The sequence below is a fragment of the Salminus brasiliensis genome, chromosome 19 (genome assembly GCF_030463535.1).
Source record: "Salminus brasiliensis chromosome 19, fSalBra1.hap2, whole genome shotgun sequence".
Taxonomy (NCBI): domain Eukaryota; kingdom Metazoa; phylum Chordata; class Actinopteri; order Characiformes; family Bryconidae; genus Salminus; species Salminus brasiliensis.
The window spans coordinates 22,894,959-22,913,340 of record NC_132896.1 but is presented as its reverse complement, the minus strand read 5'-3'; the positions used below and the strand labels follow the sequence as shown (position 1 = coordinate 22,913,340).

The following is an 18,382-nucleotide window of genomic DNA, read 5'->3' as shown; positions in this document are numbered from 1 at the left end:
CAATCGTAATGGAGGCGCCACCCATGGCTCACACTTAACATTTCCATCTTTGTTTCGGTCAGCATAATCTGCTAATATGGCCGAAAGTGAAGCACCAGTGTCCAATGTTGCAGGCACAACATGATTCCTCAGCTTAACACTGACACAAAATGGGGTGTTCCACGAAACTGCGGAAGACGCATCCTCAATATGGGCTAAATGGGGAACATCAGCAGTGTTAGCCACCTGCTTATTAAAGTTAGGCGAATCGTGTGGTGGCAAAGAGTCACGTTGGTACGGCCTTCCACCTTTCGCATGGCCACGTGGCTGCCCTTTCCTTTGGGGACGTTCGTGATCTGAAAACTGCCTGCTCAACCCACCCTGGGGTTGTGGAGAAAACTCAGCACCACTTTGGTTGCCTGTCCCGTCCCTTTGAGTAGTTTTAGGATTGCACTCCGGGCAGGTTCGAGATGTATAACCAGGCAGTGAGCACTTATAGCAGACAACAGACTTAACTGACGGAAGGGAAATCCCACGAGAGCTGCTGGAGTCACGGTGACCCAGTGCTGCATGAAGCTCGTGAGCCCGCAACAGAAAATCCGAGACAGAAGATATACAAGAGCCATACAGAGCAATAGTGTATTTCTCTAGAGCATGCTTGCAGATCAGCTCAACCTGATCTGGTTCAGGCGGTGGATGTCTCAGCTTGGCAAACTCACTCAACATGTGTGCAACAAAAGTTGGAAAAGGCTCCTCCGGAGCTTGAAAGTAGTCAAGAATTCCCCTCCAAGTTCGCTCCTGATCATCAGAAGGTATAAAGGCCTTCTGGAAAAGCTGGGAGAACCGGGCCCAACTATCAATATGTGGCCTTAGAACTTGAAACCAACGGCTTGGCTCACCCGTGAGGAAACGAGGCAATTCAGAAAGGATCCGAGCATCCGACAAGCCCATATCACGCTGGTAGTCTCCAACCGCACGTAGCCACTCCGCTGGTGGAGTGCCACCAGAATTACTGAACTTGGGAGGTTCAAGTTTAGACTGTTGCAGTAGTGAAGTAAGAACACGTGACGTGCTACTGAGCACAGCGGAATCTGACAAGAGTTCATTGCTTGAGCAATGATCCACACCACAAGAGGTGTTCATGTTGACTCTAGCTCCAGATGAATCATGCAAGTCAGTTGCATCGTGCCCAGGACTAATCTGAGCCCCATAGGAACTAGTAGTACCTCTTAGATTAAGTGGATTATGATTTGCATAAACATTAGGCCGACAATCAGCTGATTGGCCCACCTTTTGGCCAGGTATATGTGGCGTAGACGTGCTTAACGGAACTGACCATGTAACACACTGACTATGAGAACTGGGTCTAACGTCAGATTTTAACTGTTTAAGCAGTTCAGTCTGTGCTTGCAAAGAGGAGTTGAAACAATCTCTCAATATCCGCATCTCTTGTTGCAACAAGCAAACTCTGTTCTCTAGACTGTCACAGTGTGGCTCAGGTACAGCTGTACGTGGCCCAAAGTCATCGTCATCCGTCACAGAGTCATCATGAAATTCCATTTTGAGATTAAAGTTCAGGCTTAAACAAAGTTCAAAATTAAACAGTGATAAAAGGAAATCGAAATGACCAAGCAACACGACTAATACACTTGTAAACAAAAAGAGTATTATAATATAATTAACAATAAGTAAGAAAAAAACAGTAGCAAAAACCAAAGCTTTTCCAGTTACCACTCTAGCAGAAAAAAAGTAGTAAAACCCAAACTAGTAATAAGGACCAGTCTTACTTATAGTGATTTCGCTTGAGTCATTCAAGAGTCCTGGACTGCTGGAAAGCGAGTTCACTAGACTCACGTGCTCCGCCGCGTCCGCACTCGATTTCAGGGGAGATGGAGTCCCAGCGCCGAGCACCTGCAGCACCCCCACGCTCCAGTCCTGTCACTGAACCGAAACCATGAGTCCACGAGCAAAACGAGAAGCCAGTCCTCACATCCAAATGAACAGCGAAAACAAATGGGAGAAAAAGAGTGGAAAAATAAATAAAAGGGTCTCAAAAAACCAATCTCCAGCGCCGCTCCTCCACCGTCACACCAGCAGCGTGCCACGGGGGTCCTACCATGTGTTAGCCCCGTGCTCCCGCGGTTAGCGAATTCAGTTCACCGTAAACAGTGAAGCATTCCACAGCGAAAATGTCCCATCCGAAAAACAGAAGCACACACACGACTGTCCGCTTAGGCAAAAATGGTCCAAAAAGAGCAAAAAACAAGTCCAATCTCGCAAACCGAGCCGAATCCAGGCGCGAGAGGCTGTAGCCGGTCTAGCTAACACGCTAGCGCTAACGGCGGAAAACAGGCGACAGAGGCCTCGAGGGGAAACAATGGCTAACCGTCAGCACCGCAACAAGCAAAAACACACCCTGCGCCAGCCGCGAAGTAGCACAGCACTGACGGTTAACTTCACAGCTAATTGGCCTCGTAGCGACCCCAAAAAGGGCTTCGTTATCCAAACTTACGAAGCTCCAAAGCCGAACAGGCCCCAGGGCATCAAGAGAAAAGTTCGGGCGCCATTTTTGTAACGACTGGAAGTATGGTGTTAGGTGGGTGCTCTCGTGGAGAGGTGAATACTTAGCTCCATTAAGAGACACGCAGGGAACACGTCGTGCAGGGGTTTCAGAGACGGTTTTAATGAGCAATGAGAGCACCTCCACTTCACTCGTCACAACTTCCCAGACAACACCAGCTGGAGAACCCAGGCTACAACCCAGCACAGTTCACCATACGCACACACTCTCCCGCGCTTTCCTCCAAACTCTCCATGCACATGCGCACTGTACCCCACCTTAAAGTGACCGTTACATATTTCATGAAATTCTTTTTTTCTCAGATGCATTATACAATCAGAGCTTATTGTTATTATTTGAGTGTTACATTATTTAATTGGGTGTACATGGCAAAAAAACAAAACAAAGAATATGTATAAAAATAGATATACAGAATGACAGGGCTAGTGGGTGGAGCTGACAAGGAAATGATTTCAGTTATGTTTTCCAAAGGGTGTTTAAACAAACATTAAATTGAGGGTGCAAATTATTTTGTCCGGCCCGTTTTAGGAGTTTTTGTTAAATTATATAAATTTTGCCTTTTTGCCTTTTTTTTCTCTGTTTTTTGTGTTCCAATATACACTAAGGAAATAAACATGTGTATAACAAAACATGTGCAATTGGCCTAATTTTCTGAGAGAAATACTTAATTTTCTGGAAGAATTCCAGGGGTGCTAACACTTTTGGCCATGACTGTAGTTGTATAGTAAACAGTTTTAATTTAGTTTTGGGCAGAAACATGAAATACAGTGGCCAGTGTTAATATTAATGATTAATAATGGCAAAAACCTTAATTTTTTTTAAACAATTACTTAAACATATAGACATTTGATTTGTATTTAAACATTATTAAGAAATGGCAGTAATTTGACTAAACCAATAAAAAGAGGATCATTCTGTGATCTGTTGTTGGACTGAACTTGCTAGAACGGCCTGACCTGGCCATGTTGACAAGACAAAACAAGACAAGACAACCGTATTCACTATTTGTGTTGTGCACAGATGGAATTTGGCTTCTACCTTTAACCCATCCGTGCAGTGAAAAAACACAAACACTAGAGATCAAACACACAATGACAGTCATTGCTGCGGCACCCAATGAGCAGGGAGGGTGAGGGGCCTTGCTCAAGGGCCCAACAGTGGCAGCCAGCCAAGCCCAGGTATCAAACCAAGAACCCTGTCATCAATTGCCCACTGCTCTAACCGCTAAGCCACCACTGCCCCTCACAATTGGCAGTTGGCAGTTGCTGTACTTGTAATTATTACTGTGTTCTGAGATCTTTTTTAAATTCCCAGATTTATATGCATCTACAACCTCAAAATAAATATGGGATCGGCTTATCCAACAGAAACATTTGATGACATTATAAGGATTAACAATTATTCCTGCCCTTAGTTTTTATAATTATGTTTTGCCTGATTAAACAGTTCAGAATCACATACCCTTAGTTAACTCTTAGCACATCAACACCACAGTTCTTGTAGGCCATAGGCTGATAACAACACTGTAAGCCTTTGTTTCAACTATCTTTTCTTGTTCTTATCAACACCCAGGGGAAGTTCGCTACACCACTTCGGTGCCATGTCTTTTTTTGGATCTTTTCATGGATTTTTTTGTAGGTTAGGGTTGGGAGATATCAAACAATTATTTTATTGAACCTGCTTTCAGAATATTTCACACTTTAAAATGACATATAAACAGTATATTTAAAATACCATGAACAGTAACACTTTTATGCATAGTAAAAGGATGAAACGGTATCTCTGATCCATAAACACTTGTCCTGTCTAAAATGAAGCACAGTTGATGATAAGGATTAGTCTAGTAAACATATTTTACCTCGTCAGTATGGCATTACGCACAAGGGCTAATAAACTGTCTGGAATGAGACCTTGTGTAAACAGCTTTAGAGGCACTGCCACCACTGGCTGCCTCTGAGGCTGAAAATACTTAGCACCTGACAGGAAACTAGGAACTAGCACACCCATATGACACTAAACACAATGGCTGATTAACAGTCTGGAGAAAGAACTTGTGTAATTCACAGCTTTACAGGCATCATCTGCCTACAAGGCTATGAATGGTCAGCCTGGAGGGAGAAATTGTGTAATAAATAGCTTTAGAGGCATCACCAGGCATTGGCTGCATCTGAGGCCGTAAACACTTCCCAGCCTGACAGGACTTAGCCTTGCTCTATATGACACTAAGCACACTGTCTAATAAACAGCCTGGAAGGATACCTTGTCTAATAGCTTTAGCTGCATCAACATCCTTACCTGACTTTGAGTATATAAATGTCAGCTTGCTGAAATCAGTTATGGAACAAATTTGTTAGTAATATATATTTTACCAAAATATGGTAACACAGAGTTTCTTATCTCAGCTACAAAGATCATATAAAGCTAAAATTTTCTAAATTATGTTTTCTTGATGATATAGCTATGAACATTTTTGCATTTGCTTATGCCATTGTAAACGCATAGCAAGGCAGATCATCAGGACATCATCTGTGTTATAAGTGGTTTGCCAACAACTGCTAAAATACTGACCCATAGTCCTTTAAAAATCCAAATGCAGGGTTTAGTCTGGTAAGTCGATGCGCTTGCAATTCCTTGCTGCAATCTAAATGGTTTTATTCATGGGAAAGGGCCTGCAGATTGAGAGGCACTGCAGCCTGTAAGATATTGTTTAGGGCTTAAATGCCATAGGTGTGTATAACAGCAGAGACATTATAGGAGACCTGCCACTTTTTTTGGAATATCTGTTTACGGAAGTTCCACAATCCATTTATTAAAAAGAACCAGCTTGCTGGTTTTGCTGAGAGCGGAGGAGGGTAGAAGTGCATACGGGGAAAGCCACCCTAGATATGGAGATCTGCACAACACAGTAGTCAGAAAAAGCAGAAAATTTGTAGAAATAGGAGCATGGTCTTATGTGACAATTTCAAATTGGAAGATTGCATAAAAGGTGGCTGCAGAGTAAACAGACTTGCCTAACAATGAAAGAGCTTACATCATTATCACAGCAATCCAGGTTCATGATGTCAGGACACGCAAATTCAATCTGATCACTTGCAAATAATGCGAACAGTCATCTCACCAGATCTGATTTGAGAAACAAATCTGATTTGTCTGCAGTTTGAACATAGTCTATGTACTTGCCAACTCTGCTGAAACAAAAACATGTTTTGAAACAGGTTTTTAACCAAACCAATTAATCAACTGTTATGTTTTCATTCATTGTATAATTAGAAATTTGATCAAATTCAATTCGATTACATTTTCATCAAGTTACTGGACATTTTATTCCAAATGCCACCCTGTTCAAATATTTGAAAAAAAGTGCACAATTTTATTTTTCTATTCCATGTATTTCTATGGGGTTTACATATAATGATGCACTACGGTCATTTTCTGTTATGAAAGTGCTCATCATCACACTTACCACAATTGTAAGCATATTACAAACTGCTACAGTATCACACTAAATGCCTGAAAAATGTTATGACTAAGGGCATCCCCATTGCTTAGTCACCACATAGAAATCCCACTGAGAACAGTGTTTCTACTTTGTATATAAGGGGCTTTCCCTGTCTTAGGAAAAAAGTATGATTCCCCACAACAGATAAGGAGCTCAGTTGATCCATTACTAGGATGTGGTTTAGCACACATAACTGAGTGAGACGTAAGCAATCCACACAATAATGAGTATGTACATTCACATAACATATACACATAAGTTTTAGTAATCATAGTTTTCTTCAATACATTATTTTTAAACAAATATGTTAAATGAAATAACAGCCACTCTAAAGCACCCTGTGAGATCACAAGGGCAAAAAGAAGTACAGCACATCAACAGATGAATATCTAAGATATTTACACTATTACACTATTTCCTACTTTAATTAAATGAATTATCTGTCATGGTGGACACAGAGAATGCAGTTCAGTCCAGTAACTCATTCCAGAAACTCACTTCTTAGGCTCCCCACACTGTCAGAGAACTTCAGGAGGTCCTCAGGTTCATTTCCATCTGTATCTGCCTCTTCCTCTGCCTTCCTGGATATCTCTGACTCGTCCTCATCTTTACTGCCTAGCTCCATATAGACTTCAGTAATTAGATTAGTGCCACCGCTCCGCAACATGCTCTCTTTCTTCACCTTGGTGTCTTGGCCCAAGGTCTGCTCCACCCATATGCGGCTCTGTGTGGCACTACTTTTAGCTTCTTGACATCCTTGTTCAACAATTAAGACTCTTGCAGTGGGATCCAGAGACACTGTAGACTTACTGATGCACAGCCCCATGTAGGCCTTTTTTGTATTTTTCTTGTGTATGGTTTTTGTGCTTTTTGCGTTTCAATTTTCTTTTGCTTTTCGTTGATAAGCTTACTTTAACTGTGAAAAGGTATTAGAATTGTAGTCCTTGATAAATCATCAGAAGGGGAGTATTCTTCCTCCATAGTACAGCTGGTTTTAACAGAACGTTTTTATCTAACCCTTAAATGGGAATCTGAGAACTCTTGACCTCAATGAGTGCTGACTGAACAGCTTGGTTTAGTTGTCTGTTTGTGGCAGGTCAACACATTTAAACTGGTGCCTACATTATAGTATCATGACAACAGCAAAAACACAAATCAGGATTTAATTCAAACACTGCTGTTTTTTAAGAATTTGGGTTCAGAGTAAAAACTCTCCAAAGTGTAAGACAATCATTTACCCAACAAAGTGTCGATTGTCACTATAACCTTAAAAATGTGCCCATGGGAGATGTGGAAAAACAGCATCATAATTATGCAGCTGACTTTACTGGGTGATTCAAGGTAGTAGGAGATTTAGAAGATAAGTGAAGAGGACTGTAAAACCTTTCCTTGCAACTTGGGTAAAATTGCTGTTCTGTGGGTATTGAATGACAAATAACTATAGCACTAAGCACAGCAAAAGGGATTTCCCTCTTCCATGGAATTTCTATTTAGGAGTCTTAAAAGGTGCATTGCTCAACTCATAAAGCACAGAGTGAATAGAGTTTAAACCTCTAGAAGAAACAATGATTGCTGTTTCAGGCTTCATATTTCTGGTGTCAGTAATTGCACACTGCCACTCTGCGCCACTAACAGAGTTTGATATAGACTTTCAAGCAATTAGGGAAAAACTTGAACATTTAGTCAAATCAAAAATGGTAAGTTCATTTCATACACTTCCTATCATAGCCAGATACATGTTTAAAGAAAAATAGTTCAAGATGTGATGTACTTGTATTTCTTTCATAGGAATGTGCAAGCAACTGCCAAGTGGCAGAGGTAAGTAGTCTTTAAAAATTAGTTAAATTGAATTCGCTTTTTTCAAACAAACAAGCACAATTAGTTTTGCAGCTGTATGATGGTTTTCACAAACCTGTTCAAGGCTCTTATCTGATGTTTAGATTGTATCATGCCCATGCATTGCAGTGACTTCCTTTCAACCTTAGTCTTGCAGAAAAACTAGCTGCATGTAGTTCCTATTCTTACTATTTGTACTCTTTGGTTGTAGCCATTGTTATTGTATTCTTCAATACATTATTTTTAAAAGTTGGTGAGGAGTTTTGAAATGATGTTAGCATTCAAATGTCTTAAATAGACAAATGGGTTTACAGAAACGTATTTTTCTTTATTAAAGAAATCTGAATGCCAGTGTGTTTACCAACCCAGCACAATGGTAAGTACCCATTTTATGTACACATTTCAGTCAAATGGCAAAGACAATGTGTCGTAGTTCCATTCATGGCTGTTTTGATTGACACAGATTCTGACTGACCAATGGTTCTACCATTTTTCTAGGACAACTGCACTGATTATCAGTGTATTGAACATGGTCTAAAAAAACTAAACTTCACCTGTAGTGACTCCAACAAAGACACATACAAAACATGTAGAGTGCTTCGAAGACTGAAGGTAATGACAGCTCTTATTCATCAGCACAATCATATAAAATACTAATTAATAATAGCTATGACTAGCTGATCATTTGACATGCTTAAAATGGGGTACCTTAATTGGTTTAGAACAAATATCCAAACATTGTTTTTTAATGCATTTTAAAATTTAGATTCTAAATTGAATTAATTGAAATTGAATTAAACTATGGTCAGTTTTTGGCTAACCCATTTTATTAAATTCTGGATAGGAAAACCGTAAAACATATTTTTTATTTAGTATAGACATTATGCCAACCTAACAGATGTATGTGCAAAAAGAGAATATCTCTCTTGACTTAATCTCTTTGTTTTTCCTCAGGAACTTGTGACAACTGAACAAACAATGTGTAGGACTCCAATGGCTCAGAAACCATTTTTAGAGTACATTAAAATGATTCCCCAAAGATCTTACAGTCAGTGATGATGTAGGTAAAGCAGGTACAACAGCTACAAGAAACAATATTTATTTTTTTATATTATTCTTCATGTTATTTATTATTTTAGTCATTTCTGACCTAATGTACATGACAGTAAACCTGGCTGTGGACTGATGGATCATTTAGTCATTTAAAGTTTATATTTTGTACAATGTCACATTGCATTTGAAAGCATGTTTAATAAATATGTAGAAGACATTTCTGTACAATTTTAGTCATTGTTCTCAATCCTCAATCTTTAGCAGTATTACACTCAAAACATGATTAAATTTTAATAAAGTCATTAATAATAAAGTCATTCCTGTGTATTATCAAAAAATATGGATAAAGATCACTCACATCATTGTTGACACTTGTGACAGAAATAAAGACATGACACAGTTACTGGCATCCCTTAATTTGATTAGTTAGTGTCATTTTGTCAGTTAAAGAAAAAAAAATTATCTTGTCCTACTCTCCTGAAACGCAGGGTAAACAAAATCAATGTGCTCTAAAATCTTATTAAAGCAAGTTCTCTTTCTACTCATGTATTCCTGCAACTGCAGTTGCAATGATTGCTATAATGACCCATCAGTATCTTCATATCTTTCTGTCTAAGCATTGGCCTCATCATCCGGGGATCACAGTTAGATCTTCAGTCAACAGGCAGTGGCAAGACAAAAGAAGAAAAGAGAAAGAAAAAACATTTCGAAAAAGCATACAGGCAGTGACTTATGACTTTACATCTTCTGTTAAAAAGCATTAAAATTATCTCTTTTATTTGCTAAGCCACATCCAATTGTGTAAATAACTTTTTTTTTCCTTTGGCTGAATGAGCCACTTTATTAGAAAAAGAACAAGAATTTGGTGCAACACAGGGTCAAAATTATACATCTAACCATCAGGAATGTAAAAGTTATTGGGAAGTGTAGCCACAATATCTGGAAGAAGACCCAAAATGTCAGCCTCAGGTGAGAGGAATTTGGTTCAGATAGTCAGAAACAACTCAAGTAACACCAAGACGCAGGTCTACCAGGTCTAAAGGCTGCTGTAACCAGGGAAACCCTGTAACCCTGCTGCCTGACCTCAAGATGCACTTAACCCCATGGAGCTGCCTGCTGGTGCCACTGACCCTCCGACTGAGCTAGACAACCTCACCATAATGCTCAACTCATCTGCATATGTAAGCCAAACAGTGGCCCATAGTGGTAAGTAGTGAAATGCAGAGCACTTAATTTTGATCCTTCTAAACTGTTATCTCTCTGCAGCAGACTGTGTTTTCAACACTGTTTAACAAATAATGGACAAGCAGATGCAAGCATGTGTGTGCTAATCCTTGTTTCTGCAAGAAAGAGATCCATTACCCTGATGCTGTGATTGTTTTTGTATCTGTTGCACATCATGTCACACTTTTACTAAAGCCATCACATTACATTGACATTTTTACATATTTAAATCAAATAGATTTTTCTTCTTTTTGCTGATAAGAGCTTTAAGTATGGCTTAGCTTGATCCACTATCCCTCAAGATTTAAGAAAGACAAGCATCCATACTTTTCCCTGTCTTGGCACCGAGGTGATGGAACAAACTTCTCCTGGGTTTCCAAATGTCAGAGTTGCTTGTTGTCTTGCACTTTTTAAGGCTTGCAATTACATTCATGTCTTACCTAAATCTTTTGAAATTCAGAATTCTAAATCGTAGGATGGGAAGGGGGGAAATTGGTCAGAAGCAGTAGCTGGAGGGTGGCCAGCTGGTCTGAAGCAAGTAGCAGGAGAGTTAGATGATCTCTTATTAGTGTCAGGCTGGACAGGTGGGCCGTCATTTACTCTGAAAAAGTATTGAGATTGAATTAGTTCTGTTTGGATTTATGCAGTACAGAGAATATGAACAATACCAGAATGTGGCTAGGGACTATAGCCACTGACTATAACAGCCTAACTAAAAGGAGAGAGCCAGAAAGTAACACAGACATAAGAGGACCATGAAACACTAGAATCCATTCACTCCACCGTCAAAAAACCTGAGTGATCGCATATAAGTAGTGGGACAACAGCACCAGTTTACCTCAATAAGTCAATGAAGCCATGGATCTGCAACCATTATCCAAAGGGAAACATTAAAACTAAACTAGTGAATTTTCTCTCTCTAAGATTGGGATTGGGTCCCAAACATTATCTTGAAGGTTATACCAGGGTTGATGGCTTTTTAAGAAAAGTCTCTTCCCCTGGTCAAAGACTTCTAAATTTTCTGACTTCTGAATTTTGTGAACTAGTAAGAAGCCAGGGCCGTGTGATCTCAGTAATCGTGATTATTCATTAAGGGAAATGAAGTCTCACAGGTACAACCTAACTGCACTACTAGAATCAATGAAATTAACATAATAAAAACTACAGAATGTTGGGATAAATTAAGATGATTAAGGCCAACTAACTAAAAAATGAATAGTTAAACTTAAATAGTTAAGAGTTTGTTTGTGTACGACTTTTTGGCATATTTTGAGTTATAGTGAATTTATTTACTTATTATTATATTGACATATTGAGTAGTGATATATTAAGTTAACAAAACTGTTCCTGTAAAATATGGTGACCTATTGGGTGTGCCTTATGTTTGTCCAGTTTGTCTTGATGAATAAAACTCCCACCTTCTATACTGGGCCTTTCTCTACCACCCCCGGTTTCAAAAATGTGACTGCAGAGTGACTACAAGTCACTTACTTTACTTAACTACATATAACACTAAACAACTTAATTGTTTGTACTCAGTTCAGGCTATCAAATAATTTGAGGTATTTCACTTAAATTGTTTAAGGCAAGTGTAGTGCTGATAGAACTAGACTGATATGATCAAATTTTAAGGACCCTGGCTGAAGCATTTTGGACTGGTTGCAGTTTACGTAGATTCCTGCTGGAACATTCTGATAATACTGCGTTGCAATAGTCTAGCCTTGAAGAAATTATTATAATAAATTATTCTAATAAATATTACAATATAAGACCATTACTAATGTTTAAGCAGGGATAAGGCATTTCTTAGCTTGGCAATGTTTCAAAGATAAAGAAAAGCGGTCACTGTAATAATACCTATGTGTTGATCAAATGATAGATCACCAAGATTTTTAGCTGCTGATCTTATATATAAATGGTAGATTAGAAATGGACTGGAATTAGACAATACACTAAATATTCACTGAATTATTTTTTGATTTTGATTTTCACCTGAGTTTTGTTAAATCGTGGCAAAGGAGACATCAAGGTTGCAGTTTGGTGAGACCACTGCTTTATAAACTACCAAATTGTAGCAAATTGTAGGCAAATTAGCAATACACACACACAGTTAGCAGCTGCGGATGCTAATTTTGCTGTCCATGAATATAAGCCAGCTATAGGCCCCATTAACAGCTGAATATGGGGGCTTATATGATCCTGACAGGGAAAAAAGCTTAGCTAGCTGCTATATTTGCACTGACAACTGCACTATTGACATTAAAGTACCAGAAAGTACCAGAAATGTTGAAACACACTTATTCTTGTGTCCTGATAACTATATTAATTACTAATTTCCCAGCCATTTGCATGATGCGTTTGAGTCTTTTTTTCCCTTTACATATTGGCTTAACTTAGCAGTAAAAGCCGTAATATAAAGAGGAAAAAATCTTCTGATATGCAGAGCTGCTTCATCTTCTTCTTTTGAGCTAATGGCAGTTGGCAGAGCAACGTAAAGCGCACTACCGCCACCTACTGAGCTGAAGTGTGAAGTATGACTTCAGAAGTGCACACGCTGTATAAAGTTTGTGTACCTTTGTATACAAGTAAGCTCTTCAATGATACATTCTTGTGCCCCTGTAATTGTAGTGATTTTGTGACTTTGTGTTTGTGTTGTGTTTCCGTTTTCATCGCGTCTGCAAAGAACTGTTTCTGTTTCTAATAGCAATGTCCAGATATACCCTGCACCCGCACCTGCCTTGTTCCTTACATGACTGCACTGGACTGGTGGATGGCAGCTGGTCTGACGCAGAAAGGGGAGCCCAGCGGTTAGTCTTCTATCACGTCGGGCTGGAAGAGTGGGCAGCCTTTTACTTGGAGAATGTAGAGAGACAGAGTCAGTTCTGAATGGCTTTATGTAGTAAGGAGAATGTTGAGCAGTATCGGAATGTGGCTGACAACTCCAGCAGGTCTGACCATAACAGCCTAATTTAAAAAGAGAGCCAGAGGGTAGCAAAGCCATGGGAGAACCCGGAAACACTGGCGTCCATCTGCTCCACCGTCCACAAACCTGAGTGATCACGTGCATGAACCCCTGAATCTGCAACCTTAAAGATAAAGGCTAAACTAAACAGATGGGTTTTCAGCCTAGATGTGAAGACTGAGTCTGTGTCTTATTATCTGGAAGGTTATTATATGAGTTGGGGGACTTTATAAGAAAAGGCTCTTCCCCCTGCTGAAGCTTTTTGAATTTTTGGAACGAGTAACAAGCCAGCACCCTGCTATCTTAGTAATAATTATGCTTCATTACAGGTGACTCTTCTAGTTACTCAGAAGTGAGGCCATGTGGGGCTTTGTATGTCAATACAAGATTTTTATAGTCAAAATAGAATTCAACTGGAAGCCAATTCAGTGCTGATAGAACTAGACTGATATAGTCAAATTTACTAGTTTTAGTAAGGACTCTGGCAGCATTTTGAACAATTTGAAGTTTTAACTTAAGGTTCCAACTACAACAGCCTGACAATAGTGTACTGCAGTAATCTATCCCTGAAATAATAAAAGCATGTACATTTTTTTCTGTATCCTGTAGAGATAAGGATTTTTTTTGCTACTATTATTATGTTATTATTATGTTTATCCAACATATTATTATATGTTGGTCAAATTATAAAAACCTAAATATCTACGAATATGATGTCGAGATTTTCAGCTGTGGAACCAGGAATAACAGAAAAATCAGCCGAGTTTAAAATTAAGTTTTAGACTTTTTTGTGGCTTTTGGACCTAAAAGGAGAACCTCTGTTTTGTTACTGTTTAGAAGAAGTGTGACATTAGAAGAAGTGTGACATCTAGTTTTTTACATCCTTTACGCACTCCTCAATTTTCTTTAATCTAGATTTATCATCAGGTTTAGCTCTCTAACCTTTATAAGAGAATAGTGTGATCAAGGCTAATAAGGGGCAGTGGTGGCTCAGCGGTTAGAGCGCCGGGATATCGATAACAGGGTTGTGGGTTCGATTCCCGGGCTCGGCAAGCTGCCACTGTTGGGACAGAGAGGGCCCTTTACTGGAGCCGCTGGAGTTGGCTGCCCACTGCTCTGGGTGTGTGTGTACTCACTGCCCAGATGGGTTAAATGCAGAGGACACATTTCGCTGTACAGTGTACAGTGACAAATACGTGCACCTTTACCTTAGGATACATAACCTTGATCAGATCATTGGTGGAGTGGCCGGCCGACCAAAATTACACCAAGAGCGCAGCGACAACTTATCCAGGAGGATAAGTTGTATTCATGTTTTACCATAAGCAAAAGAAAGAGAGAGTTCCAAGACAAGGCAAAAGTTGAACTGTTTGGAAGGCATATGTCCTATTACATCTGCCGTTAAAGTGACACAGCATTTCAGAAAAGGAACATCATGCTAACAGTTAAATATCGGGTAGCGTGACCCGACCTGGACCTGGAAGACTTGCTGTGGTAAATGGAACCATGAATTCAAAGACTTGATTGCAGAAAGCAGGAGAGAGTGCACACCCCTAATTCCATCACTGAGACCATGAGGGTGAGCGGCTTCAAGTTCTTGGGCGTTTACATCACGAGGAACCTACATGGACAGAACACACCACACAGGTGGTGAAGAAAGCACAAACGCCTCTTCTACCTCAGACAGCTGAGAAGGTATGGTATAAATCCCTGCAGCCTCAGTATGTTCTACACGTCCACTGTGGAGAGCATTTGGCAGGCTGTATCACCACCTGGTATGGGAACTGCACAGCTGTTGAGTGAAAAGATCTGCAGAGGGTGGTGCGCAGAGTCAAGTACGTCATCAGAGTTCAGCTTCCAAACCTTCTGCATTTATACACCAGCCACTGTCTGAGGATGTTAAGAAGGATTATTAAGGACTCCACCCACCCAAGCCACTGCCTGTGCTCACAGCTGCCCAGTGGCCAACGGTACAGAAGCATGAAGACCAGAATCAGCCAGTTCCAAGACAACTTCTTCCCTCACTTGTTTATCCACTTGTCCCAATATGGTATTTCCAAGTTAGCTATGAATTCATCCACATTCCAAGGAACTTGAATACCTTTATTTGTTCTAGGTCCTGGCCATACAATTTTAGACCCAGTGTATTACGTTTTGGATCTCCTTGAGAAGTTAACTTGTTAAAAAGCAGACATCCAAAATCCCCAGTTGCTTTGCTCAAGTGTGAAGTCAGAGATATTGGTCTGTACCCAGTGGGGGTACACAGAGCTACAGACATGCATTGAGCTTTACACTGCACAGACTTACAGTCTTGTGTAATCTGACAATCTAACAATTATACATTGTTACATCTTAGTCCTGGTTTGCTTTGCATTCATGCTGACATATTTGCAGTCGAACCAAAAAGGAAAAAAGGTGTTGTATGATGACAGAATGTGGTCTGCATAATGTGGTCTGGATGATACTGTGATGCTAGTGAATTTTTTTTTTCTTTTTTACTATACTAAATGGAAAAACAATTCACACTCAGTTTTCTATTTTCGAATTTAGCTTGAAGCTGTCAGAAAATTGAACTGATATACGTTATAGGGACATCAGCCATGCCGGTCTCTCTCGTGTGTGAGTACGGGATCCCCTGAATAGATACGTGATTTATTATATATTTTCACATCAGGATTTACATTAAAATGAATGGCTTTTTCTTTTTCATTTGTATTTTCATAAGAGAATATGTTCAAGTAGGAGCCTATTGTGACTTTTTTGTTTTGACATCTGCTAGAATAAAAATATGACCTTATACAGAGTGTGCATGGTGCTTAGTGCTGGCCCTAAGACAATTTTTTAAGCTCTGAATATTCCCTACCAATCAGTGCCAAATATTTGGAGCTAAAACTTTTTTACAAACACATTAAAAAGATTTTAAATGGGTTAAAGTACAAAAAAATAAAATCAACTGCAAGTAATAGAAGGTAGTGACTACATTAAACAAAAAAAGCAAAACCTTATGTAGAAACAAAGAAAAGTAACATTCAGCAAAATACATTCTGTAAACTACAAACTATTAATAGCTTCAAAAGAAATCACTATTAAATTAAGCTTAAACTAATTTAACAATGGAACAGGAGTAGCACCTATCATAGCAGCAGAGCTCACATTAAAAATGAACGTTAAGTTCAATTTAAAAAATGAATTACCTTAAACACAATAATGCAAACTCCTTCAACACTTAATAAAAATAATTTTAAATACAGTAATACAACATTGTATTATTTAACAAGCTAATAAGAGTATTGCTGCTGTATGAAGCATACAAGAAAAAGAGAATTATCACATAAAAACATTGCAAATTCAGAACAGTCACTAGGTAGGACATTTCGATGGATAGCACAATTTGACAGAACACCTGTTCATGTTGGGTAGCTAGCTAAGATAGCTAACTATGGATATAAGAACATTTTTTAAAGAAATCAACCACAGCCCTCACCCATACAAAAAAAAAAAATGTGTCAGGTGAGTCAGCAGTGATGAAGTGACATGTTTAGCATAATTAAACAGTAGAGGTTCGCTTACTGGGACACTAGCTAACGTCATAACCCCCAGGATATATACCTCTCATTAACGTTAGTTAAAGTTGATTGTAAACGCATCGGACATGAATATAAACCTCAACGTAATATATTTGACAAAAGATAGTTGTAGTTACTGTGTTTAAATGACTTAAGCAAACTAGACAAACGTAACATGATAACATTTTATTAACTTTATGTAATATTAAAATGACCATTGTCTAAATATAAATAGTCATTCTGTTTATACATCCATATTAACTTGTACATTCCTAGTAAGTATAGCACCTCTGCAAAACCCTGCTGGTACACAGAAAATACAGTTTGTGTAAATGTGAATATTTCATTATATATGTATTTAAAAACAGAATCTTGAAGCCTGCCATGAATGTACTTGAATATCAATATACCATTTGTCAAGTATTTTGTAACAAAACTCTAGGTACACCTCCTTGTCCATTTTATCAGCTCTACTTATCATATAGGAAAACTTTGTAGTTCTATAATTACAGATTGTAGTTCTGCATACATTATTACATAAAGTATCCTATATGATCAGTGGAGCTAAAACAATGGATAATGGGTATAGAAACAAGTGTAACTTATAGTGGCCGGTAAATGTGTGTGTCTGTATTAATATATACACTGGCTAATATATATGGGCTAAGCCCCAGATGTTTAAAATGTCTGGCTCCGCCCCTGCCCTAGTGCATTTGCTGCTTATATTTTACATTTAACTGCTTTATACAGTAAGTACTGTGGTGTGAACCGAGCCGTAAAATACGTACACAGTTACACCCCTAACAGAAGGTCATTTTAATACAATCTCCATCCCTACTTATATGCTAAATTAGCATGCAACTGATTTAGATCAAGTCGACTGGGACTTTCTATATGTGACCTGTGGTAGTATAGCAACACCCGACTACGCCACCTGGGGAATTTCACCCCAGGAAATATTCTATAAATCTGAGTAATAAAAAGCACCTAGACACACAGGTAAGCCTGAAAAATATTCAGAGACATGGACTGAGGTAATTAGAAAGGTTTATTCACCACCATGTATAAAATCACTCATTTATTAATATTATTTAAAATTAGCAACAAACACAATAAGAAAAAATAAACAAAGAATATAATAACAAAATTACAGGAGATCCAAAGAACTGGGATATCGGCTGTGGGCGTCCAATCACAGGTGACCTAGCCCTGTCTGCATTCTAAAGTCTCCAATACACACACACACAAGCAAAAGTGCAGTGCACGTGAACTCACCACAGCAAGTAAGGTGCCAAACCACGAGTGAACAGACAGGAAAGGAGCATCCAGATGTCCTTTAAGAAGAAGAGACACAATTAGAATCCACAATGGCTCTGATCACTGGAACCAGAGGACTCCCCACAGCCAGAATGATTTCCCACAAATAGCCAATAATAATAATAATAATAATAATAATAATAATAATAATCAAAAAAAAAAATAGTTCTTTAAAATATTCCACACGATAAACCAAGAACTGCTGCCAAATGAAATGAAACAGTAAATCAATTAACCAAAAAATGCACAGCATAAAGCCATCAATTGATAACCAAATCATTAAATGCAAAAATAACAAAATCAATTCAAATAGAACAAAACAACCAAGCAGCAAAGTAATCAAGCAAAATAATAAGCAAAAGCAA

At 38.8% G+C, this 18,382-nt stretch overlaps 1 long non-coding RNA gene across 3 annotated transcripts in view; it reads right to left on the bottom strand.

The window, feature by feature from the left end:
- The window catches only part of LOC140541343 (uncharacterized), a 70,863-nt gene that overhangs the window by 51,663 nt on the left and 818 nt on the right, over positions 1 to 18,382 (bottom strand). Inside the window, exons 2-3 of one of the 3 annotated variants that reach the window (XR_011977916.1) lie at positions 17,976 to 18,034; positions 8,790 to 10,773 (exon numbers count right to left, since the gene is read on the bottom strand). This is a non-coding gene — a long non-coding RNA (uncharacterized lncRNA). Of the gene's footprint in view, positions 1 to 8,789; positions 10,774 to 14,986; positions 15,025 to 17,975; positions 18,035 to 18,382 lie in introns of those variants that run through there. The other 2 variants (XR_011977917.1, XR_011977915.1) reach the window with 2 other exon arrangements.